This window comes from Saccopteryx bilineata, chromosome 10 (genome assembly GCF_036850765.1).
Source record: "Saccopteryx bilineata isolate mSacBil1 chromosome 10, mSacBil1_pri_phased_curated, whole genome shotgun sequence".
NCBI lineage: Eukaryota > Metazoa > Chordata > Mammalia > Chiroptera > Emballonuridae > Saccopteryx > Saccopteryx bilineata.
The window spans coordinates 18,126,326-18,152,160 of record NC_089499.1 but is presented as its reverse complement, the minus strand read 5'-3'; the positions used below and the strand labels follow the sequence as shown (position 1 = coordinate 18,152,160).

General features: G+C 48.4%; 1 protein-coding gene across 1 annotated transcript in view; it reads left to right on the top strand.

Moving 5' to 3' along the window:
- The window catches only part of TRIM71 (tripartite motif containing 71), a 71,958-nt gene that overhangs the window by 19,662 nt on the left and 26,461 nt on the right, over positions 1-25,835 (top strand). The gene's annotated exons all lie outside the window — the stretch shown is intronic.

The window sequence follows — 25,835 nt, the reverse complement described above, 5'->3', positions numbered from 1 at the left end:
AGGTGGGCGTCTTTTCATATGTTTATTGGCCATTTGGGTTTCCTCCCTGGATTGCCTCGGTGCCTGGGTCTATCTCTCCTGGGTTTCTGAAAAAATCAATTTCTAGGATAAATACGGAGTACTTACTAGCTGTCTGTTGCAAAGGATTTCTCCGAGTCCATGGCTTGCCTTAATGTAGTTTAACACAGTAGACGTTTTGAATTTTCATGTGGTCAACGATCATCATTTACTTTCTCTACGTTTTGAGTCTCCCCACGTTTAGAATATGTTCTTGGTGTATCATAAGAAGCGGGACCTAATTTTATTTAGAACAAATGAACCTGAGGTCCCGACTGTTAGTGAATGGTCTTACTCCCCCCCCCTTTTTTTTCTGAACCTCACATTTCTGGGAAACCACTCTGAATATAGCTGTTGGTTAGGGAGGGGGGTGAGTGAGGAGTAGGTATATGAAGGCTTTTCCCCTGTTAGTGCTTATTTACAGTTTTAATGTGTATTATTTTATGGGCATATCTGACTGATCTCTTTTGGAAAAATCTCAATATTTGGTAGCTGTTAAGGCAACAGATTCTTTGCAGAAGTTCCATTACTCAAAGCAGCAATGCCTGTGTTGTTCTAGGCCTGTGATAACACCAGTCATCCATCCTTCATGCATTGCACTGTCGCCTGCTGTATATACCAGTTCTTGGGCAGGGCCATGCAGACTGCAGGGGTGAGCGGAAGTAGGCTTAAGTTCATATGGCAAATAGTACGAATAATTAATAAAAATATGAGAATGAACTCTCGGGATTCATAGACTCCCAACTGTGAGCCTACTTTTGCCCACATCTGTTTGGAGCTGCCTTTTCTCACCGTTTTTATCTTCACTGGATTTTTAAATTTCCAGAGAATTGTAGCCATTGTACCACAGGCAAATAAGTGCTAAGAGATAATGGTTAATTCTGGACACCGATGGGACGTGCCACAACAGCTCATCAAAAAAGAACTTGCTGATTCCATTCCCTAGGTGTAACGACTGGGAACAGTTCGGATTGTATCATTGGTCATATTTCCTGTGCCCGGGCCACGTTGTTTGTATCATTTAATCATGGACACCCGGATGGTAAGAAAGGTGCTTTGAAACGTCTTTGGTAGACTGCAGCTGTAGTTCATCATTTTGCTTTGTGTTTTTAAATAAGCATGAATCTGGCACTGACAAGCCCTACCCAGCTCCTTGACTCATCGTCTTCATGGAGGTGTGGTTTAGGCACAATCAAGTGCACTCATTCTAAGCACACGTTTTGATGAGTTCTGACAAATTTATCTATGTGTGTGCTATGGCCACTACAAGCCGACAGAACATTTCTAGCATCCCAGAAAGCTCCCTTGCTGTGTGGTATGTTTTAGTGCCAACCTCTAGAATTTGGCCTACTTCTTTGGGAGGATATACGGAAACTAAAACGAACCATGGGGCTTTGGATGTGAATGAGATTGTACTGATGGAAAACGGCCATGTCTGAGGTCGTGCTTTATTGCTGATGCCAGGATAGCTGTTAAAAAAAACAACTCCCTCCAAACCTGCGCCTCTGAGGCACTTTTTAGCCTGGACCACGAAGGCCCAGATTCTCCTCTTCTGGCTTTTAAACATTTGCTGTCTCAGGGCCACAATGCAAATGGCCAGGGCACATTGTTTTCCAGTGAGCAGATGCCTGCTGGGAGGCAAATTCCTCAAGGATTGCTTGGAAAATGTGGAAGTGAATTCCACTCCATCGACAATACTTCCCATTGAGCGTCTGCCATGTGCCCGGCTCTCTCCGGGTTCAGGGGACACAAAGGGCTAGAACAGAGGCTGCCTTCTGGGGACCCTTCCACATAAAGGGAAAATAGAAGCACCCCGGCCCTCTGGGTACCTTGCTGAACGATGTACATGGAAACGCACTCAGTTATTTTTGACTAGGTGTTATACGTATATATATAAGTTCAAGGGCTCAGAAGTGGTATGCCGTGGAGAACTATCCTAGCAAGAAGAGGGCCAGCTTCCTGTGTTCTCTCAGAGGGGTGGGTATTGGGGAGCTGAAGCTATCTCTGGAGTCTAGGCCTGTGGTGGTGAACACTTCTGAGAAAATTTCTGGCTTCCCAGGCCTGCTGAGTCAGTTGGAGTTGACAGCTTGGTGGCTTCCATTCATGGAGAGACCGACCCTTCTTTCAGAAACAGTTTGGTTTTGAGTTTCTTAGAAAATTTAAATTTACAGAGGAAATTTCACTGTGCGGCAGGGGTGAAGGGGGGTGGGGGGCAGTTCTTTGCACTGGAGCAACTACATTATATGTGTCATTCAGAACTGTCTTGTGCTGACGGACAGGTGACCGCCGCCACCCCCCCCCCCCCCCTTGAGAACTTTACCTTAGGTTTCTGACCGTTTCCTGTGCAGAAAATGTTGAGACTTCAGTTGAGAAAGTTGATTATTGGAACTTTGCTGGGGGGGGGGGGGAGAGGGTATCCCCTCACTGCCTGACTGTCAGGATTCAGGGTTGGTTTTTCCACTTTCCCCCATGTCTTCACTGTGTTTGTGGTGTCTGGCCCCCCAGTGAGAACTGGGTCCACTGGATGAAGTAACAGGTTGCTGAACTGGAGGTGGATACTGTGAGAAGAGGTTGGAAGGCAGGAACGAAGGCAAAGGCGCGTGCACAGGTGTCGGGGCGTGTTTGGGGGTGTGGGTTTGGGGTATGCGGGTTTGAGGTGTGCAGGGAGAGAGCGGCTCTCCAGCGGTGCTTCAGGAAGAAAGGCCTGGGAGCCTCTGAGGGGCTTGAAAAACTGGGAAGCACTTTGCTGAGGACTTCATTGGCGATTAGGACTTTATTTGGAGAGCAAATGTTCAGCCAATGTTTACGGAGTTAACTCAAACAGGCTCTAGGGAGCTGTGGGCCCCCTTTAAAAACCTGTGGTTGGGGATGGTAAAAGGAGAGCTTTTCATGGGGACAGTCACTCACGGGGAGCACCTCAGCCCTCAAAGCAGAGGACAGAGTCTAGTTGTGTGGGTCTGTCCCCAGACTTGTTTATCTAGGCCTTGGAAAGGCCAAGTGGCTCATCTCCCCTTCCAGGCTGCGTGACAGTCCCATCCACGGTGCTGCCCTCTGGGTGGGGGCACCAGCCTGCCGGAGGGGGAGGGCTGATTCCATCAGTTCCTGTTCTGCACCGACTCCCCCCTTTCCAAAGGTCCCTTGTGGTGGGGACCCCCGATTGGAATCTCCCATGGCAGTGGAGAGAGCTGCAGCTGAAAACAAAACCCAGGCAAACAAAACCCATCTTCCGTGTTGGGAAGGACAGTGAAACGTCTGCATTGCTTCTAGTAAGAGAGCCAGTACCACGGGTGAAGACAAAAGAAGACCCTCCAGATAGTTAATGATTAAACTCAGAGGTTTTGGGCCTGGTTCCTGTACAGGTTTTTCTCTCTTGAATTTTACTACTCCATTGCAGTCAGAGAGATGGAGCCCTCTGATGGCCCACCACGTTTTTAAGGCCCATTCTTAGTATCTCTGCTGGACTTGTCCCTTGGCCTCCTCATTCCGCTGGCAGACTTGGAGGGAGTGGGCTTCCTCGGGCCCCTGCCCAGTTTTGTTTGGATACCACCCCACCCCCCAGGCTTGGGGCAGCAGGAATTCCTCCCCCGGCCCTTTGTTCCTCCTGAAGGGCGGGAATGGCCACCTCCTGGAATGTTGATCGCCTAGCTTGAGCTTGAGTGGCAAGCACCATTGGAGCCCGGTGTCTCCTGTTGGGGGGGGGGGGGCTCTCAGGGTTCGAACGGGAGAGATGATGGGGTCTGCCCTGCCCGTTCAGTGGTGGCCTCCCATCTGGGTCACCCCCCGGGCTGGATTAAGTGGGCCCGATTGGGTCCGAACCACAATCAAACTAACCTCCCCCATTAAAAATGGTTAGTAAGAAGTTTGCTCATTTCTGTTCATTAACATAATATGTTTGGTAAAGTTCCCTTCCTGAGGTTTGTGTGGTGTCCCCTCACTGGGACCCCCAGGATTCACCAGGAAGTCACCTGTCCAGTATTGCTAGCTTTGGCAGTGCCCTCACCGCCCCCCAGTTCGTAAACAGTAAATAATTGTTCAGTATGGTTATGCCTCATGTAGTATTTGGGACTTACTTATATTAAAACTTGTCTGTTTTTTTGTTTTGTTTTGTTTTTTTTTAATGGTAGTTCTAGTTCTGACACTCTTTAAAAGCTATTAAGGCCGAAATTCCCAACCTGAAAGGCTTCTTCCCACAGGATTTCCCCCCTATCCCTACCGGTGACTCAGCATTTTGGACCTAGACACCTTGTAGGGCTCCTCATGGGTGACAGCGATTTGTCACAGGAGACTATCCCTGGAATAGGACCTCTCTGACCCCCCTCGCGTTCCACCAGGCCCTGATGAAAGAAGGGAGGTGTCCTGGTTAAGAGTAGGGTGAGGAGATGGATACTAAGGCTCACCTTGGAAACCGAATGCCAGCCAGGAAAGGGGGCAAGCTCTCCTTCCCCTCCATTCTGGGTCCGTTGCTGCCAAGCGTTCTGGGGTCGCAGTGCCCTCACAGGCCAGTGGGTTTATAGGGATGATATGTCTCATTAAGACACATTCCCCTGCCCCATTCTTAAAGGGTTTGGGCAAGTAGCACAGAGAATGATTTCCAGGGTTTCTAGAAGGATGCAGGTCTTGGGAAATGGATTCACACAGGTACCCAGTTTGGTTCTGGGTACCTGTGCCAGCCTGCCTTTTTCTAGCACAAGAGAGATGGTCCCAGTAGGACTTTAGCCAGGGATTTCCACAGCTCAGAGAGCAAGTTATACCTGTGTGCCTCCGGATATGTCTATGGGGCTGTGCTGTGCAGGAGTAGTATTTACAGGTTACACTGCTGGTTCTGGATTTGCTGCCAGGAAAACTCTTTGCCTCCTCCGAAGGGGTGGTCTGACAATGACATAACTGTGTAGTGCTGCTCTTTCTGCTCTGACTGGCAGGAAGGAAGCTCAGAGCCAAACTCACGGTCCCAATCTGGGAAGTCTCACTGACATGACTCATGCTTGTTTCTGCGTTTGATTTGGCTTTCTTTGTAAAACTGCTCATCATCTTTGATGTGATCTGGATAAGAAAGTTGCTGAAATAAGTCTAGGTCTAAAAGAGTGAAAGATGAGGGGGTAGGAAACTTCCCTGGATAAGTGACAGTTTTCAATCCAATAACTCTGGTTGATGAGTGTGTAAGAGAATCAAACTATTGTACCCGCGCCTTACTTGTCAGACAGACGCGTAATTCTCAAAGTACCCTCGGCCTCTCCCTGGACAGACTCAGACCTGTGCCGAGGGGCAAGTGAAGGAAGCCTTGCTAGAATGTGCCACACAGAGCTGCTGGGGCAGCAGGACGGGGCTACAAAGCCTCATCTGTAAAAATCAAAGCAATCTGAGAATCGCCACGGTTAGTCATGTCCCCTGGTAGAGGTGTAGGATCATCTGACCCAGCTCCCCACCCCCTCCCAAGAACCCTCTCTTCTGCAATTTGGTGGGGCTCGAAACCCCTTCTTGAGGGGTGGGAGGAAGTGGTTAATCCCCACTTCCTTCCCTGGGAGTTTTATGGGCCTCTGGGAGCCTGCCTTACTCTGGCCTTAATGGTCATAAATGACCCTCTCCTAGGGCAGGGGCCAGGCCCCTATGAATCTCTGCCCAGACCCTAGGCAGTTAGGTGCTTAATAAATGCGCTTTTTTTTCTCTCTCTCTCTCTCTTTTGGTGATGCTCTTGGTCTTTTGTAATTGGGAGGTGGGATGGGAAGCTTTGTAGGATTACCTGGGTTGGTGGCTCAGCTCCCTCCAGCCTTGCTTGGGTTTAGAGAAATTGTGACCAGGTGAGGTTGGACGGAATTAGTACGGCAGGGAATCCTGGGAAACCCTCTGTTTCCTGGGGCTTTCAAGACCCCCCTCCAACACCCCCGATCTGGTCTGTGTGATAGCGTGGGGAGAAATATGAAGGTGACCCTAATTGCGGGGAAACTCTCGGCCCACCCAGTTTCCTTTTTCATTCTGATTTTAAACTGATTTTTTTTTTTTTTTTTTTTGGATGAAGAAAGCATTTGAGGTTGCCTGGCTCTTGGGCTACAGAGTGGCCTTTCAGCAAGGGTTACCGGGATCTGTCGCAGCAGAATGGCCAGCCCCGGGGGCTAGCACATTTAATCGTGATTAGCAGCAAAGCTCTGAGAAGGAAATCTTGGGGCAGGCAGCACCTCGGGTAGCAGCTCCCTCCTTTCCCCCTGCCAGCTAATCCCCCTGCCTCCCATTCGGCAGGGTTTTAATTAACTGTGTTTAATCTTCCCCGGGAAGTGGGCTGTCCTGCTGGGTTTTCTGTTCCAGCCCAGCCAAGGACAAGTAACATTCTGGGAAGGACCATTAGAACCTCCCTGAAAACTCCAGTCTTCCGCTCTCTGGGAACTCGGGAGGGTGCAGAGACGACCCAGAAAGCCACCAGGGTGTGGACAAGGGTTAATCTGGGCACTGCCCTTGAAACACCCGGCCCTCGGCTGAGGCTCCTCTGTAAATCCTCCTGGATTTAATGTTATGCAAATAACACCAGATAATGCACTTTTTCACTTCAGGGTTTGAAGGTGCCTGGAGGTGAAAATAAAGGGGGAAAAAACCCCACAAGTGTCCTAAACTACTAGAGCAGAAGTATTCTATGCAGAACGCCTTTTCAGTGATTGCCCACAACGAGTTTCCTTATCTCAGCCTTTCCTAGTTTCACAGGAATGGGCTAGTTGCTGACAGTCACCCCCACCCCCACTGCTCTCTACCTCTTTGAGATTCCGATTGTTTAAAACTGGGGTGGGACCCAAATTTAAATTTGCATTTTTAACGAGGCCTTGTGCAGGCGGCTTCTGAGAAATAAACTTAAATGGTACCCGGGAGAGAGGGGGTTTTAGGTTATAGCAGAGTCCTGAGCACTTTTGTTTTTTATATTGGCCTTGAACCTCCAGTTGTGGATCCTAAATGATCTGTCTCTTTGATTTATCCCGTTTATGTGATTGCACCTGAGTTGTTATACTTGTTTAGCGCCCGACGCCCTGATGTAAGCAGCCCTTGATATAATACAGGACTTACCGTTATTTGGTGTTTCTTCACCTTGAAACACCAAACTATACTGACTTGTAGCCAGCCCCCTTCCTCTAAGCCACCATTGAAAAGAGGGTCAAGGAGAGGGGAGGGGGGGCATTCTGTTTCTCAGCTATTACTCCATATTCCCAAACTTCTCCGATCTTAGTGACGGCTGGGATGAAAATCCAATCCAGGCAGGTAATGAAGACAGTAAGTCTTCTTGGCCTGCATTGCCGTGAAGCTCCCCACGGTCCTTGCGTGCAGAGCTCTGCTTGACATACACAAAAGCAGCGAGAACTAGGTTAGCTGCCCTGGGACCGAACACTGGTGCCAAAAAATTCTGTGTGTCCACACAGCTGCCAAGGGCGAGGCCGGGTCCCCTGCCAGGTCTTCAGCTTGCTGATCTCACTGCCAGTTGGCATCGTCTCTGTCTGAGCAGAGCCGGAGGGCGGGCGGCCACCTGGAGGCTTTCCAGGTGCCTGTCGGTAGGGCATGGAGCCCTCGGGGCCGCTGGGAGGTTGCTGGAGGATCTCACGCAGCTCCTGGGAGAGCGGAAAGTTAGTCATCCCTCCAATGATGAGTTGGGGGAATGATTGCAGCATTCCCCCCAAAAAAGCCCAAACCTTCCTGGCCCATCTGGGAAAGCGTTAGATGCAGTATAAAAACCCTACTTTCACTTTGGCTTAGGAAATAAATAACCCCTTTTAGAGAGAGCTACCCTGGTTTTATCCTTCCTTGGAAAATGGGCCCGTTAATAGTGTGCGATATATCCCCGGTAGTATTTTTTTTTTTTTTTAAGATTTTATTTATTCATTATAGGGAGGGGAGAGGGGGGGAGGAGGAGCAGGAAGCATCAACTCCCATATGTGCCTTGACCAGGTAAGCCCAGGGTTTTGAACTGGCAACCTCAGCATTTCCAGGTTGACGCTTTATCCACTGCGCCACCACAGGTCAGGCCCCGGTAGTATTTTTAACGTCTCTGCGTGTTCCTTGAAAGAGGGAAAGTCAGTACAGAAGAAGCTTCTTCTTTTCTTTCCCTGTCAGTCCTCCGATGTGGTTTCATTCAAACTCTAGTGGCCACCTTGAATTAATCTACCTCCTTTCCTCCCCAGCAGCCTTTGACAAGTGAAGGGGGGGGAATGCTCAAATGTGACACATCCTCCCCAAGCCTCCCTCTTCATTTGAAGATTGTATTAAAACAGCGGCTACTGTGCGAGGGAGGAGTACAGTACTTTTAAGACAAAGCTGACATGTTGAACTTGTGGCTGTGTCCCCCCAAGACCAAACTGGGGCTGCCATTCACTCACTATCCAGGGTGACAGGTGGGGGGGGTGTGTGGCGCATACCCTCCTCCTGATGCAGAACTGACCCGCTGAAACCCACGCAAAGGTGCAGGAATTCCTAGGAGCCCGGGGCGGGGGGGGGGGGGGAGGACAGGAGGCTGCAGCTGCTGACGCCGAGATTCCTGCTGTCCAGGGACTTCCCCGTGCCTTCATCCGGCTGGGCAGCTCCTGCGACCACCGCAGGGCAGCGCTCTCCCCTCTCCCTCCTTTCTTTTCTTTCTTCACCCCCTTTTCAGTCTTGCCTATAAAGCAGGTAGTTCTTGGTATAAATCAATACTTGTGCCTTTTGCACATCATAGCAGATTTCATAGGGAGTTGTTCAGGGTTCCTCTCACAGACACAGAGCCTTCCTTAAAAGCTGTGGGTACCGGGTGACTGGGCATTCTATTATAAACCAGTTATATACTTATTGTGGAGTAACAATACTAACTTGCCCAGCCCTGTAGAGACTGTCATGCCTTGGGGTCTTTCCTGTGGTTTTGGGGTCAAAACCATGTGACCTGGGTGATGCGTCGTTTCCACCATCTGTAAAATCCAAGGCTTCTTAGGCTGTGCTTGTTAAATAGACGATTCAAGGAAGCCCTGGGCTCCCTACCTGACTTACTACATCCATCTGTTTGGCAAGCACCCAGGGTGGAGTGTCTGTGGGCTCAGAGTTGTGCGCGGTTGACTGCAGCCCTTTCCTCCTGTGATAAATCAATGTGCTGATGGGCCACAGAGGCCTGCCCTTCCCACACTGGCCTGGGGGTTTGGCTCAGGTTGCTCCTCCCCATGGGGGTTCCATCTTTAGTTCTGATAGAGGCACAGCTGACTTCTCAAACACCTCCCTCAGAACTTAGCTAATGGTCTACTGTTGACCTGGAAGCCTTACCAATTACATAAATGGTCACTGAACACATTTTGTATGTTATATGTATTGTATACTGTATTCTTAAGAGTAAAGCCAGAGAAAGGAACGTTACTAAGAAAATCATCAGGAAGGCCCTGGCTGGGCAGCTGAGTTGGTTAGAGCATAGTCCCCATCTGCCAAGGTTGTGGGTTTGATCTTTGGTGCAGTCACATACAAGAATCAACGAATGAATGCACAAATAAGTAGAACAGCAAATCGAGGTTTCTCTCATTTTCTCTCCCTCTCCCCCGTTCTCCCTCTCTCTCTCTAAAAAGAAAATAAATTAAAAAATGTAAAAGAGGGAAGAGAAAATACACTTACAGTACTGTACATATTTGTGGGGAGGGCAAATCAATATATAGGTGGACCCGTGTTGTTCAAGGGTCAACTGTAATGTGTTTGGGTGTACTTTATTACCAGCCTGTCAGAGAGCACAGCTCCTTACTACGACGTGACCTTACGCAAATTAAAGGGAGTTAATCTGTTTTTGCATTGGTTTCCTTATTTGTTGAACAGGGATAATGAAAGGTGCATTCCTCAACGCACAGATGTGAGACGTGAGTTTTGGCAGGTGTACACTTCAGGGTAGAGGGTGCATTTCTCTCTGCCCGCTTGGTTCTCCACGACAGAGGAATCCTGCCAAGGGCGTTCCGCAATATCCGGCCCATAAACTCTTATCATTGTCTTTCCAGAAGTCAGCTGGTCTTCTATCACTGATTCCCTGGAGGGATGGGGGCCTGAGTCATCAGGTCATGGGGTTGTTGAAAGGGCCCCCTCCAAAGAAACAAGCAGATGGTTTTTTGCTAATTCTCTGCCACCTCTTCATCGTTGCACATTTCCAAATGTTGCTTCTTTTTATGCTGGCTTTTGGAAAGCGAGGCGCAAAAATATCCGTTGCTTCATTCATGAGCAGGCGCCTGAGGTTAGTTTGCTCTTGCCTGACGTTTTCTAAGTGCCTGTGTCCTTCATTTTTTACCTCTCCATCATGCAGGCTAGCTGAAACCTGGGGCAGTGGCTAGGCTGAGGCGGACCCCGGGGAGGTGTAGCTGTGACCCAAGGTTGCAGGAAACCCCACAAAGCCAGGCGCAAGCCTTCTCTGGCTGCCTCAATCTGCAGAGGATGTATCGCTGCCTAACGGGATCCATATCCCCAAACCACAACCTCAACCCCGATCCGAATTCATGAGCTCCCTGCAGCCACAGTGGAGCTGGGGTGGGGAAGGGCTAAGATGCTACCTAAAATGTTTCCAAGGACTCTCCTGTTTTAGGAAATAGATCTTGAGGATCCTGGCCCTGGGAGGTCAGGGGAGCCTTAAGTCTATAGTTAGGAGGATGGATGGGTACGGTAACTACAATTGAAACTTAAAAGCCATGCATTAGAAAATGTGCAGACAAGATTAGAAGGAACCAGATCTTCTTTGTGGGAAGTACCACAAACAAGATCCTGGTTAAACATCTCTTCGTGGGGAAGGCAGAGCCAAGTCCTCTGGCGTTGGGATCCCCTCCAACCTCACTCCTAACTAATTGGTAAACAGCATGGTTGGAGGAAGGAGCCTGGATAAGGTCTGGAGGACCACGCTCTAACCCAGGGGTCCCCAAACTTTTTACACAGGGGGCCAGTTCACTGTCCCTCAGACCATTGGAGGGCCAGACTATAAAAAAAACTATGAACAAATCCCTATGCACACTGCACAGATCTTATTTTATTTTATTTTATTATTTTTTTCCCCATTTTTCTGAAGCTGGAAACAGGGAGAGACAGTCAGACAGACTCCTGCATGCGCCTGACCGGGATCCACCTGGCACGCCCACCAGGGGTGACGCTCTGCCCACCAGGGGGCGATGCTCTGCCCATCCTGGGCGTCGCCATGTTGCGACCAGAGCCACTCTAGCGCCTGAGGCAGAGGCCACAGAGCCATCCCAGCGCCCGGGCCATCTTTGCTCCAATGGAGCCTTGGCTGCGGGAGGGGAAGAGAGAGACAGAGAGGAAAGCGCAGCGGAGGGGTGGAGAAGCAAATGGGCGCTTCTCCTGTGTGCCCTGGCCGGGAATTGAACCCGGGTCCTCCGCACGCTAGGCCGATGCTCTACCGCTGAGCCAACCAGCCAGGGCTGCACAGATCTTATTTTGAAGTAAAAAAACAAAACGGGAACAAATACAATATTTAAAATAAAGAACCAAGTAAATTTAAATCAACCAACTGACCAGTATTTCAATGGGCACTATGCTCCTCTCACTGACCACCAATGAAAGAGATGCCCCTTCCAGAAGTGCTGCGGGGGCCGGATAAATGGCCTCAGGGGGCCGCATGTGGCCTGCCGGCTGTAGTTTGGGGACTCCTGCTCTAACCCTTACTCCTACATGAACCGGTGCCTGTTCTACCAGATGAACTGCCTCCATCCCCTGAGCTCTTTTGTCTGGTGGAAGAGGCAGAGTTGAGCACATTGACTGTGGACTTCCACTTTTTTTTTTTTTAATTTTTTTTTAATTTTTATTTATTCATTTTACAGAGGAGAGGGAGGATAGAGAGAGAGAGAGAGGAGAGACAGAGAGAGAGAAGAGGGGGAGGAATTGGAAGCATCAACTCCCATATGTGCCTTGACCAGGCAAGCCCAGGGTTTTGAACCGGCGACCTCAGCATTTCCAGGTCGACGCTTTATCCACTGTGCCACCACAGGTCAGGCTGGACTTCCACTTTTAAGAAAATATTCAGGGACCAGAATGGTATGGGCACTCAAACATCGCACACACAAATTGAGGGTCGCTCCCATCTGGCTTACAAGATTTTGTGGCTCAAAGCATTCTTAGGAAATGTCCTCAGTACCTTTTAAAGCAAGGTGTAGTCATCTGTTACCATAGAATTGAGCCCCCGTGGCTGAGACCCACGGTGGGGAAGCACTTCAGTCTCTTTTTCTGCTGCTTTGGGGGGGGATGAAGGCAGGTAATGGGGCAGAAAGGTGTTAAGGCCTTTCTGAGCTTGTTTAAAATGCCAGCCCTGTGGCAGATCTGGGCTTTGTATTGGAGAGCGAGGTGATTGAGAAGGGGGCATTCTGCATCAGTAATTAGGAGTACAGATTTTTGCATGTGATTCCCTAAGGGCATTTGGGGAAGAGGGGAAAAAAAAGCTAAGAGGAAATTTGTTTCCCAACGGATTTTTGTAAGTCATGCCCCTTCTCCCTCCCTCCTCTTGCGTTTGACCCATTTATGTACTTTCAAAAGTGTTGATGTCATAGCATCTCAAAGGGATATTGTAGGTCTTAACTGGTAACGTCTTTTAAGTAGGCCTAAAATGTCCTCATCCTCATTAATGGTCGGCGAGTTCCTCTAGGAATGGAAATTGTCACAGAACTGTGGAGTCATCCAGATGACTGGAGTCATTCTCCCTCCTGCTTTATTCCTGGACCCCCTTTGGCAACAACGGGGCAAATAAAAATAAAATAACCTCCAAGGAAAAGGAGCCTGGTTGTAGATGAAAGTTCCCTTGGATTTTGAAAAATGTGTTTGAAGATGAAATCCTGAGAATGGGTTGGGGAGAAAACCTTGCTAAGCAGAGTATCTTTTGACCTATTAGTGGGGGTTTTGTAGGGAAGCCATTCCCTGCCCTATCCGCCTGTTTCTCTTGTGGGATTAATCATTTCCTTTTGACCTTGCGCTCTGCCCCTAACATGTTGCATTGATCAAATCCTGAAATCTCAAGTCATTTCTCCTCCCCCACCATCCAGCCCCATTTAAATGAGAAATCCTGAGGTGCGAGCGAGGTGGGGTGGGGGGAGGTTTCAACAGAAAGTTATTTATCAAACTACACAAAATGGGGGGAAATTGTTTAAAACAATCCTCTCTCACCCCCCCCCCCGCCTTTTTTTTTAAAGCACTTTAGTTAACAGGCCGTTATAAAAGCTTCCTTTCCCAAAACAGTGACTGGAAATGTCACTAGTTCAACTCCTGCATTTTAAAACCTTGTTTGACAATGTTTGGGGGGTGGGGGGTGGGGAAAAGTTTGTTTATTTTTGGTTAGTGTTAGGTTTCAGTTCCCACCCCCACTCACTTAAAAAAAAAATTCCTAAGTAGATCCTGAAATTTAAATTTCTGCTTACAATGAGCAGGGGAATTTACAATTGGTAAGAAGATGACTAAGGTTAGTGGTAGTGCTGAATACCATCCACCACAAAGAGCTGAGTCAACGAGGCAGATGCAGAATTGACTTTGTACTCTTCCTCCTTAAGGGAAGTCACTCAACTGAATATAAAGTTATTTGAAGTCTCTCACTTCAAATAATAAAAGTGTTATCCTCACTTTTATTCCAATTAGCAGTGATACTAGAGCCCGCACCTTTGAGAGGGACGGGGGGAATTCTGGTTTAAATTAATAAACTCGTGTGATAATCAGAAAATTTAATTTTGGGAAAGTAATGATTTCAGGTCACAACATGGGGGTGTTTGAAGAGTATCAAAATTGCAAAAAGGGGTAAGACAGAAAGAAAGCAGATTAAAAAAAACAACCATTCAGGCATAGCTAATCTCTTTGGGGGGGGCGGGGGGAAGGAATTTTCTGTCCACTTCCTGCTCGCAAGAAGCTCTTTCTCGTGGGGGAGAGAATGTGCCTGGAACCCTCTTGCTGGAGCCTGCGTGAGGGACCCTGCGGGAACAAAGGTTCTGTATTGGACCAGCTGCCACCTTGGACCCAGCTATTACACGATTGGCCCTGAGCCTTGGACTAAATTGATCACAGATCCCCTGGGAGGGGCGGGGGGTCGCCTTTTGGATTGTGGGGCCCTGAAGTGAAATTAGGGACAGGGACAGTGTTGTGTCCTAAATTGGAGCCCCTGGGGGCACATCCTGGAGAAGGACATTGAGAGCTGTGTTCCTTCCCTCTGATCAGAGGGGGAGGGGAGGGGGTCAGGAGACAGATGAATAGGTTTTTCCAGCTTCACCACGTGTCCGCTGCTGGGTTATGCCAGAGGGGATTGTACAGAAATTTGAGGTATTAGGAGCCGAGATGAATGGTTGGAATAAATGCAGTGTAGGGGGCAAGAGGCTCCTTAAGAGCTAGGAGGAGCGAGGGGTCCTCAAGAGGTGAAGAACACTTAGGAGCAGAGGCCCAGAGTAAGATGAGAGCGTGTGGCCAGAGGTTTTATCATACTAAGTTCATGTTACAGTGCCCTGGGAATGTGCTATTAAAAATTAGGCATGCTAAACTCAATTTATTCTCAACCTGTAGGCGGTAGGGGGGGGGGTGGGCAACGAGGGCTGTTGAGTTTGGGAGTCATGGGGAAAAAAAAATCAATTGGAGGATGTTTGCAGTAATTGTTGGCACACAGATAAAAATGCCTATTCCACAGGATTACAAAACCCCAGCTGGACAGATGGGAGTTTATAGAGGTGTGAGTATTTCAAGGTGGTGGGGGAAGAGTTGTTTTATGGCCAGTGGAGGCAGCAAACCTAGTGGTTTCTACATTGACTCTGGAGCCAGATTCGGCCTCTTTTTAACTTGTGTCCAGGGGCAAGTGACTATCTGTGCCTCAGTTTCTTCATCTGTAAAATGAGGGTAGTAGTAGCTACCTCATAGGGCGATCAGAAGGATTAAACCGGTGAATATGGAAAGCCCTTGCCATAGTAGGGCCTGACTTTAATAAACAGAGAAATGTTTGCAGTGATTATATTCATTATATTCCTTCTGGATCTGATGACAGAGCTTTGGGGTAATGAACCTCAGGGAAGAGCGCTGTAAAGCCAGAAGCCATGGCCAGGGCCACTATCACAGCCGCCTGGCCCATGCAGGTTCGCATTGGATTCGGACAGTCGGTAAAGAAACAACGGAGCCACAAACTGGTGGGCCATAGTCTTTAATCCTAGCTTGCACCCGGCGGGCAAGTAAAAACACACACTGGGCTCCAAAACCCAATCACATTCAGTGCTCACAAAGCCACTGACTTATCTGAGTTTCCTAGAATCAAAGGTTTCTAGCTCACCAGCCTTATTCTCCTCAGTTCCCCATCTCCTTCCTTATCCCAGATACAAACTGCACAAACTGGTATCTCACTCAGCACTCCGCCATCTTGGCTGCTTTTCCTGGCCTCCACGTGGCTTCCTTCCGCTGCTGGCTCTACTTTCTCTGCTCTCTCATGCTAACCTCAGGAACCAAGAGCGCAAGCTCCCGCTCCGACCCCATTTTATAGTGTAGAAATCCAAACCCGCTTCTCCTGGCCTACTCCACGTGGCCTCCTTCTGCTCTCTGCTCTGCTCTCTCCTCTGAAGATAATCTCAGGAACCAAGAGGCAAGCTCCCGCTCCGTCTCCATTTTATAGTGTAGAAATCCAAACCCTTAATCCAATATACAAAATAGGGAAGTCTAATACAAAGTCACTTCTCTGAAGCATGATTGGATTGTACCACCCCACATCAAAAAGGGTGGGAAAGGCTTAATCCCAAAACCAAGCCTCAGGCTACAATGATCCTGCCTGCCCCAACACACATTAATATCACCTGGGCGACGGCCTAACGTGGGCAGCGTCATCTTTAACAAAGTGAGCATAATACATTTTATCTGCCCAACAAGCGCTATGCTTCCTTGAAGCCCCCTATACGGAAACTTACAAAGTACTGTAGCAAATGAAATTGCAGGTCATCCTAACAAAGAGATGATTAACAATTTTATACGTATCATTATTTGCTTTTATGGCTTAAAGGAAAGTGGGCATTGATGGCTCTATTACATTATTAAGATCATATTGTGAGTACTTTTATCTGTTCTTTTTATTTCACTTAACAACACCCGTATTAATATCTAGTACTGTTATGTATTTAGTATAAACAGTAATTAAATGGGTAGTTTATCTTAGCAACTATTTTAGGAATGTGACGGGAATAGCAAAAAGGGTCTTGGCAGTTACTATTATAAGTTCTAAGTTACTTACTTAAACACGTCCCAGTTTGGCATGAAAAGTACGCAGTAGTACTCTCATGACATCCAAGCCGCCTCCAGGCGCCCCCCTCTATGGATTTGGTTAGCAAGGAGTACTTGCACCTCTTTTTCTTTCTTTACACAAATAGTAGCGTCCTTTGTACAGGATTCTTTAACTCTTTGCATAGTAATGCATTTTGTAGATCATTCCGTGGGCCCAGGGCATCTTCCTCTTTTGCATGGTCGCCCGGTAATCAGTCTCTTTTCGTTACTTAGCCAGCCCTCTCCTGATCAACAGTCGATTTGCTTCCCATCTGAAACACAGTGCTGTAAATCATCGGTCTCTTCAAGGAAGTGCCTCATTCCTAGCCGGCTACCTTGAACTTAGAAAGATATATCCTGTCACTTGTAAAGGTTCTTGTTTACTGCAGAAAGGAGGGGGGGAGGGACACGCCCTTTTCTTTTTCCTGAGAAGAAATGGAGGTTAAGGCTTTTCCTGAGATCACATTGGGCCAGTGGTGGGGGGTGGGGGATTAGAACTCGGGACCACAAGACACCTCAGAACTGGAGATGGCTTTTGTCAGAAGTGTGTGGGGGGGTGAGACAGTGGCTTAGGGAGACCCATGGAAATACACGTTTGGGTTGGCCCCTTGGGAAGCTTACTGGGGACTTACGCTCTCCTTTTCCCAGGTAATGGTTTTGTCTTCCACCATTCAACGGGCACTTGTTTCTGGAGAACCATCTGGTTGATAGATAGGTATGGTCTTAGCCGTGGGAACATACTTCCAGACAAGCTTACGAGGCTGTTGACACCAGCTTCCTGGGGGCTGGGAACCAGAATGATCCTCTGTCTCGCCCTCCTTGGCTGCTGCCTGAACAAGGCTTGGATGGAATCCACGAAGCCAGTTTCATGGGATCAGCCACGGGCAGAGCTGGGATGGAACCTTGACTATTCTCGGCCTTCCTCAAGGAGAAAATGATTGTTCAGCGGTATCTGGCCCAGGAAAACCTAGCCCTCAGCTCCCATGCAGTGAAAAGCCGTTTTATCTTTTTTTTTTTTTTTAATAGATAAAATAAAAATGGTGTTTTTCTCATAATTTTGTAGGTAGGCTGGACTCAGCCCAGGGAGTCTTCCTGTCCTATCTGTTCCTGGAGGCGGAAGGTCAGCTGAACGGAAGGTCCAGGTGGCTCTCCTCCCTGGCCGGCAGTCCCACTAGGCTGTCCCCTGGGGCCCAAGACTGAGTGCCCAAGCACAGGACAGCCCTGCTGGCGGTTTGGTCACATGGCTTTCACCACCTGGGCAAGGCAGGGCACAGAAGCAGTCCAGCTTCCACGGGAGGGCACATTTTGATGAGAAGCATAGCAAAAATGGGCAGCTGTCTTCCGTTGAACACAAGTGACTTTTCTAAGGAAAGTTTGTAAACTCACCCAGATACTGCCTCCCGGTATTGTAATTGGTTGTCCCTGACATAACCTACTTCCTGTTCACGAGTTTAGAACTGCAGACTGTGGAATTTTCTGTTATACTTCCCACCCCACCCCACCCCATCTTCTCCCACTTTTCCTGGTTTGTTTGTTGGTTTGTTTTTATTGAAGGTGGGTGTTTTTCATCAGGCATTAGTGGGATTGCTAATCAAGATCAAGCAGGTAGCCAGAGTGTCTCAATTCATTGATCTGGGAGATTGGCTGTAGAACTTTAAGACATTTCTTGTCACTTTTCTTCTAGCCATGATTTTTATTCCAGTGGAATCCAATGCTAACTACCACCTAATTATTCACATATTTATTGAGCCTCCATGTGGCAGACATGTTAGGTTATATGCTTTCAGGCAGTAAAAAGTGCTATGAAGAAAACTCCCAGGCCTGACCTATGGGTGGCTCAGTGGATAAAGCATCGACCTGGAATGCTGAGGTTGCTGGTTCGAGGCCCCTGGCTAGCCTGGTCAAGACACATACAATGAGCAGTTACTATGAGCTGGTGCTTCCCACTCTGTTGGGCAGATAAAATATATTATGCTCACTTTGTTAAAAATGGCGCTGACCACGTGGAGGCCGTAGCCCAGGTGATATTAATGTGTGTTGGGGTGGGCTAAAGGCAGGCAGAATCTTTGTAGCCTGGGGCTTGGTTTTGGGATTAAGCCTTTCCCACCCTTTTTTGATGTGGGGTGGTACAATCCAATCATGCCTCAGAGAAGTGACTTTGTATTAGAGACTTCCCTATTTTGTATATTGGATTAGAGGTTGTGAAGCTACAATATAAAGTGGGGGCAGAACGGGAGTTTGCGCTCTTGGTTCCTGGGATGATTAGTATGAGAGAGCAGAGGGGGCAGAGCAGAGAGCAGAAAGAGGCCATGTGGCCAGGAGAAGCAGCCAAGATGGCGGAGTGCTGAGTGAGATGCCAGTTTGTGCAGAGTTTGTATCTGGGATAAGGAAGGAGATGGGGAACTGAGGAGAATAAGGCTGGTGAGCTAGAAACCTTTGATTCTAGGAAACTCAGATAAGTTAGTGGCTTTGTGAGCACTGAATGTGAGTGGGTTTTGGAGCCCAGTGTATGTTTTTACTTGCCCGCCAGGTGCAAGCTAGGATTAAAGACTATGGTCCAGTTTTTGGCTCCATTGTTTCTTTATCGACTGTCCGAATCCAATGCGAACCTGCATGGGCCAGGAGGCTGCTTTGATGGTGGCCCTGGCCTTGCCTACTGGCTTTACATACTCCTTCCCCCACCCACGGCCTTTCTCTCATTCTTTTCTCTCTCTAAAATCAAGAAACAAAACCTTAGGGAGGGAGGAAAGGAAGGAAAGGAAGGAGGGAGGGAAGAAGAGAAGAGAAAAGAAAAGAAAAGAAACTCGTAGGGTAAGGGGTGATGGACCCAATATTGTACCACCAGTTTAGTCACCAGGGGGAAGTATGTTGAATGAAGTGACAGGGTGCGTGTGTATTGTGTGTGGAGGGAGGAGAGGAGAATATGGCAGCCAGTGGAGCTTGCGTTAAAGGAACAAGTCTAGGACGCTGGGCTGAGTTGCCTTCTGAAGGGAAGCAGCCACTGGAGGGCTGTAATGGAAGGAGGGGAATACAATCTGTCTCTAACTAAAAATCAGTCTTCAGTTCTAAAACTGGTGCTCTCTGCGTGGGGAAGAGACCAGTAGGGTAGTGATGGTAGAAGCAGGGAGACCATGGGAAACGGGTCCCAGGCCTGCTGATGGTTGGGGGAAGTGGCGGCATATGCAGGAGTGTCTGTGGGAGAGAGAAAGACTCCGTCCCAGAATAAAAAGGTTCAGGGATGGTGGGTGATTGAGTGGGGGAACACAGTAGATGTCCTGATTGAGATGGGGAAAGGCTGAATGAGCTCAGAGGCAGCCATGATTTCATAGGGGAGGGAGGGGGTGCTGAGCATCAGGACTGTCCCACCTGAGCTATGGTATCTGGAATTTCCATCCCAGATTCCTATGTATACTTTTAGATTACACTCAAGCTTCTCTTCCTTTAGGAAGTCTGCTGAGATTAGCATCTCAGGCCCAGTGCTTTCTGGCTCTTCCCCCAAACCTGAAATTGCTGACCTTACTTAGTCATCCCTCCTACTGGAGTGTATTCTCTTTGAGGGCAAGAGAGCATAGAAGCCAAGCATGATGCAATAAAGAAATGTGCGTGTTGGGAAATCATGTTAATAATACAATGACCTTTGGTGGTGGGGACTCAAAGAGGCTGTCCTGACTGACTGGTCATGAGCTGGAGGGGCAGAGGCACTGTGGCCACCCAGGAAGTGGGAGGCATGGACAGGTCAGTGGTTGTCATCCAGGATACATTTTCCAGACTTACTTATGGAGTGTTCTCTCAACATTCTTTTCAGCGGACAAGTAAAATAACAGCCCTGGAGGACCGCTGGCCCAGAAGCTGCTGGAATGGCTTTACATCCAGTCCTTGAACTAGTCCCTGGAGCTTGATTGAGCTTGTCCTGCCCCTTACCACCCTGGAAGCTTAGGGCAGGCCACAATCTCTCTACTTCCTGTTACAACCTCTGGGTATTTTGCACTTTGTCTTAAGAGCTCTTTGCCACCACTCATCTTATGGGTAGGAACAGAGCTCGGTTAGCCAGCCTAACCAACTTAGCTGGGGAAGGAAGGGGCCACATCAGAGAGAGAGAGAGAGAGAGAGAGAGAGAGAGAGAGGATGTGTGGGTGTGGGTGTTTTTCCCATGTCAATATTTGAAGACAGGTTTTTTTTAACTCCTCAACACAAGATGGCCCAGGTTGTGCTCTGGTCACCTTCCGCGTCTGGGTGACTTGGAACAGTCACTATAATCTCTGTCCTCTCAGGGTCGGCCAGCTGCCATTTTTATGCCTCTGCTCAGAAGCTTTCCCCGGGTCCCCAGTTCTCCCACCTCTGGCCGGTGAGTTTCTATTCTAGTTCAGTTTCCCTCCAGTGTGCTCCAGAGACTTCCCTATACCTGGGCCCAAGAACAGTCTGCTGCTTTGCTCAGGTTGGTCCTTTTCATCGGATTCCTAAGTCTCCTACCTCAGTCCCCCTTTTATTCCATTCTTAGAAGACACTTCTGGTTCACCTGCCCCAGGCCTCGGTCGGTGATCATAGTAAATCAGAAATCACGTGAAGTGCGTCATTTTCCGGATGGCAGCGTATTTCCTGTCTGCGCTCTCCTGTGTTTTGGTTACTTCCCATGTGTCTTCCTGGTCCTCTCCAGGTTTCCGTACTGGCCAGTTTCTGAGAGCGAAAGAAGGTGCTGTCAATAATTACACCTAGACAGCAGGAGCGAACTGGGCCTCCCAGACTGACCAACCAACACGGGAAGCTTCTTGAATGGTTTTTTAATCTCCCAAGGCCCTTACTTAGCTCAGAGCTTTAAATCCAGTGTAAATAGCAAAAAGTAAGAAAAAGAAAAAGAGCAGTAGGCAGCACACTTGATAAGGCCGGTGTGGCCTTGGAGACTCGAGACTCCACAACCAGACAGAGTGCAAGCTAAGTGTAACAACAGCTGACTCCAAACCATGAAGTTGACCACCCAGGCGGGACATGTGGTGGTGGTGGGGGGGTAAGCCAGGAGGCTCCCCACAGCTGACCAAAAATCGGACAGGCCAGCCAGAGAAACCCCCAGACCGGGGCCTCCCGGTGGAAGGCTCTTTGGGATCAATGTTGCAGAAGGACTAAGAAAAAGCCCCATGGGGCCAGGACTTGAGTAAAAAGCCAATTTGAAGATTCATTACAGCCAAATATTTAGATTTCCTCTTTTCTTGATTTAGGTGCTAGCCAAAGTAAGCAAGACTTAAAAAAACAAACAAACAAACAACAACAATAAAAACCCGAAAGGAAAAATGTCAACGCAGGGCCAGAGATGAAGCAAGTTAGGAATTTTAGAACTCCAGCAAAGACCTGATTTGCTATATTTTCCTCCTGAAATGAGACTGTGATGCTACCTGATTTTTGTTTCCCCTACCTGATCAGCTCTGCCCCCCCCCCCTCCCCAGTGTCTGCTTGGGTGATGATGAATTCCTGTATAAGGTGGGGAGTGGCCGTCCCTATTCCATTCCCTGCCGAGTCAGGGTCAGTGGGCTGCCCACTGGGGTCTGAGGACCAGCGCACCGGTACAGTGTGAGGAGGTGCCTCATTTCCACAAGCTTCATTTGTTGGAATAAAGTGTGCGTTCTGAGAAAGCTCCATATCTGAGACTTGAAATTACTATTTCTCATTACTATCATTTTCCTATTAGAGGGGAAAAAATGTACGATGAACAGTCCTGGGAATTCAGGCTTCTAAAGGGGAAGTCTACTCCGATGCATCGGCATTGCCTGCAGTGTCCCCAAACGTTGACCTTTTTTTTCTTTTCTTTCTTTTCTTTTTTTTTTTTTTTTTTTGGATTGTATCTTATTACTAGTTAGTTGGCATTTTTCTGCCTGAAATCCTGCTGGTGTGGGGGTTCCCTGACTCCTTGCCAGATCCGGCTGTAATTAGTGCTTCTTTAAGACCGCAGCTGTTAAAGAGCTGTGCACACACACTTGTGGGAAGAGGGACGGGTGAACTCCCAGGGACGAGGGCTTCGTTTCTGGCCTTCAGCTGGGCCCCGCGACAGTTCCTGATTGTCTGGTTTGGCAGCTGAATTGATCCTCTGCAGTTGGTGGGTTTATCCTGGGTTGTCTCCTGTGATTCCAGCGCAGGTTGGGCTCTTCCTCCCCGGGTCACATCACTTAAGGTTGGAATGCAGCTCTTCTACCACCCGGTTCTTGTCTCTGCTGGACCAGTTTCTACTGGTTTGCCTAGGCTCCTCGTCCCACCCTTTTTTGACTTTGGTTTCTGTTTCCCACACCCTTCTTTTAAAAAGGCCTTTAAGTGGTAATTGTGCTTAATCTGAGATGTCTTGCTGCTCTGTTACCCCGCCCTACCTAGGACCCTCTCAGCCCCTGATCTTGCTTTCTACTGTTTGCATTTTTTCTCTAGGGCAGGGCGGGAAGGGGTAAGGTCCACCCTGTATAAACTAACAGCCCGGATTATGAAACTGTCACCCCCAGGGCTCCTGTTCTTCTGGTGACTCCCAGTGAGGGTCACAAGTGATTCTTTAAAGCTGGCCTCCTACTCTGACTCTGTGACTGGCCGGTGGTAGCCCTTTGGCATTGGTGATGGTGTCTGGAATTAGATATTCTATTGTTGGGAGTAGAGGGGCTTATGGGATGTAAGTGGTTTGAAATAATTGGCTAGCCTGACCTGTGGTGGTGGTGGTGGTGCAGTGGATAAAGCGTCGACCTGGAACTCTGAGGTTGCTGGTTCAAAGCCCCAGGCTTACCTGACCAGGCAGTGGCGCAGTGAATAGAGCATTGGACTGGGATGAGGAAGACCCAGGTTCGAGATCCCAAGGTCACTGGCTCAAGCAAGGGGTTACTCGGTCTGCTGAAAGCCCGCGGTCAAGGCACATATGAGAAAGCAATCAATGAACAACTAAGGTGTTGTGATGAAAAACTAATGATTGATGCTTCTCATCTCTCTCTGTCCCTGTCTCTCTCTCTCTCTCTGTAAAACAAACAAACAAACAAACAAAATAGACACCCCCCCCCAAAACCCTGGGCTTGCCTGGTCAAGGCACATATGGGAGTAGTTGATGCTTCTACTCCTCTCCTCCCCACCCCCATAAATAAGTAAGTAGCCAGCCTAGCAAGCTGTTAACATGGAAAGGGTTTAAAAGAGAACTTCAGCCTGACCAGGCGGTGATGCAGTGGATAGACCGTTGGACTGGGATGTGGAGGACCCAGGTTTGAGACACTGAAGTACCCAGCTTGAGCGCGGGCTCATCTGGTTTGAGCAAAGCTCACCAGCTTGGACCCAAGGTCACTGGCCTGAGCAAGGGGTCACTCGGTCTGCTGAAGGCCTGCAGTCAAGGCTCTTATGAGAAAGCAATCAGTGAACAACTAAGGTGTGGCAACAAAAAACTGATGATTGATGCTTCTCATCTCTCTCCGTTCCTGTCTATACCTATCTGTCCCTCTCTCTGACTCTAAAAAAAAGGAGAGAGAGAGAGAGAGAGAGAGAGAGAGAGAACTCCATTTCTTGGTGAGACTAAGCCAGGCCTTTGCTTTTGCCCCCAGCTGTTGCTCTAGAGACTTCATTTGAGCCCCCTCTGCGGTTGAGAAAGGCTTGGTGGTTCCTGGGGAAGGAGGAGGTGCTGTAGAGGTGTGTCTGTTCTCTGTTTAGTGCTCCCCGCCATGGGGCAAGTGCTGTGATGGGGCAAGTGCTGTGCACAGAGCTAGGCCTGGGGCTTGGTGACAAATCCCCAGGCTCACCCTTACACACACACACACACCCGCTCCTTGTCCCCTGCTGAGGAGCGAGCCTGTACTGGCGTGGAGAATTCACAGTGACCATCTCTTGCTTCCTTGATTGGTTCCCCTCCTTAATTTAAATAAGTCCTGCCAGTGAACAACTGTGGATTAAAACAAGATTTCTACAGCAGTTAAATACTTGATTAAAGTCTTGTTTGCAGGCAGTGTTTGGAAGGGTAACCTGCTCTTAAAATTGTCAACGGATGTGACAGCGTACGTAAACTTGGGCCACCAGGGAGGCCCGAGTTGGACCCCTTGTTGCCCAAGGCAGAGGGCAACCGAGTAACTTACAGGAGTTCAGCTACTCGATAGTAGAACTTGCTGGAATTAGGGGGGTAGGATGGGGGCAGGGAGAAAATATGGCTAGAAATCTTTTAAAACCGTTTTCATTATTTTTACTCTTATCTGTGTCGTTAAGACAGTTCTTTCTCCCCAGGTGATGAATGCCTTCTCTTGCTTTAAATCCACCTGTCCACATGATTGCAGCCACACGGGCAATTGAAACCCCTTCTTGCCCCTTCAGGGAGGGAAGAGGTTTCAGGTGCACAATGTTGCCCACTGTTTAAGAGGTGAGTGAGGACTGAGTTACATGGCCACCTACAGAGTCTCGCCATAAAAAAAAAAAAAAAAAAAAAAAAAAAAAAGCCAGCCTCCCAGCCCCACCAACTCTTGTCCACAACACAACAGAAGAAAACCGTGCCTTGCGTTCGTGACCTCGGCAGCAACAGGAAAACTGGGTCTCTGTGTCAAAACTCAATCTTTTCAGGACTTGTTTTAAAAATCTGTAATTTACGTGGGCAGTGATCTCAGTGTTGGAACAAATCTCGATTTTATTTGCTGCTGGAAGCTGCCTGGGCCACTCATTAGTGCATCAGAGGTCAGATGCACGCAGGGGCGGCAGCTGGGACACTAATGATTTCATACGGCTTTGTATGACCGCGGGCCGCCTGCGGTGCTGTAAATCGGACTCAGGGGCTCTAATTTTTTCAAAGCCTTCAGGGAGTTAGTTTGAAGTCTGCCTCTTGTGAGATAGAACCTAAGATAATATTTACAGTGGAGGGCAAAGGAGAAATAATACCTAATGGGAATATTGTGAGAAAGAATGGTAGCGGCCTATTCGAAGTGAATTGCGTGGGGCCATTTGAGTAACTCGTTTATGGGGCTCAACGAGTATTTATTGGGTCTTAGCTAGGAAGAGAGCCATGCCCAGGCTGGGCTCCAAGCTCGACTCCAACAACACTCTAGGGTATTTTGGTGGAAGGGTTTCCCCCTCACTTTTCTTTTAGATATAATTTCCATAAAATAAACATTGTAAAACATGCATTTTGAGATTTGACCGTTCTTTATATCTGTGTACCTGTCAAGATATTTGAACATTTCCATCCTTCCGGTCCACTCTTGTTTATAGCTGCAACTTCTCTGATTTCCCCCCTGCCCCCACATTTGATTAGGTTTGTCTCTGTATAAACGGAATTATGCAGTCTCTTTTGGGTTCTGGCTTTTCCCACCAAGCGTACGCCGCTGAGGTGTATCTGTGTGATTGCAGCAGTTAGCAGCTCACGGTCATTGCTGGAAAGTGTCTCCTGTGTGGATATACCGCTCTCTGGTTCTCTGACATGAAAGTTTTATAGTTCTGGACTGGAAACATTTTTAAACACCTAAGTTTTATTGCAGTAAATAAGTTTATTGGTTAAGAAGGACGTTTGGTAGGTATTAATCCAAAACACAATGCTGGCATGTTCCGTGTGTCACCCAGTGTCACTGTAACCTGGATCTGTTGCAGGAACCCCAAGTGCT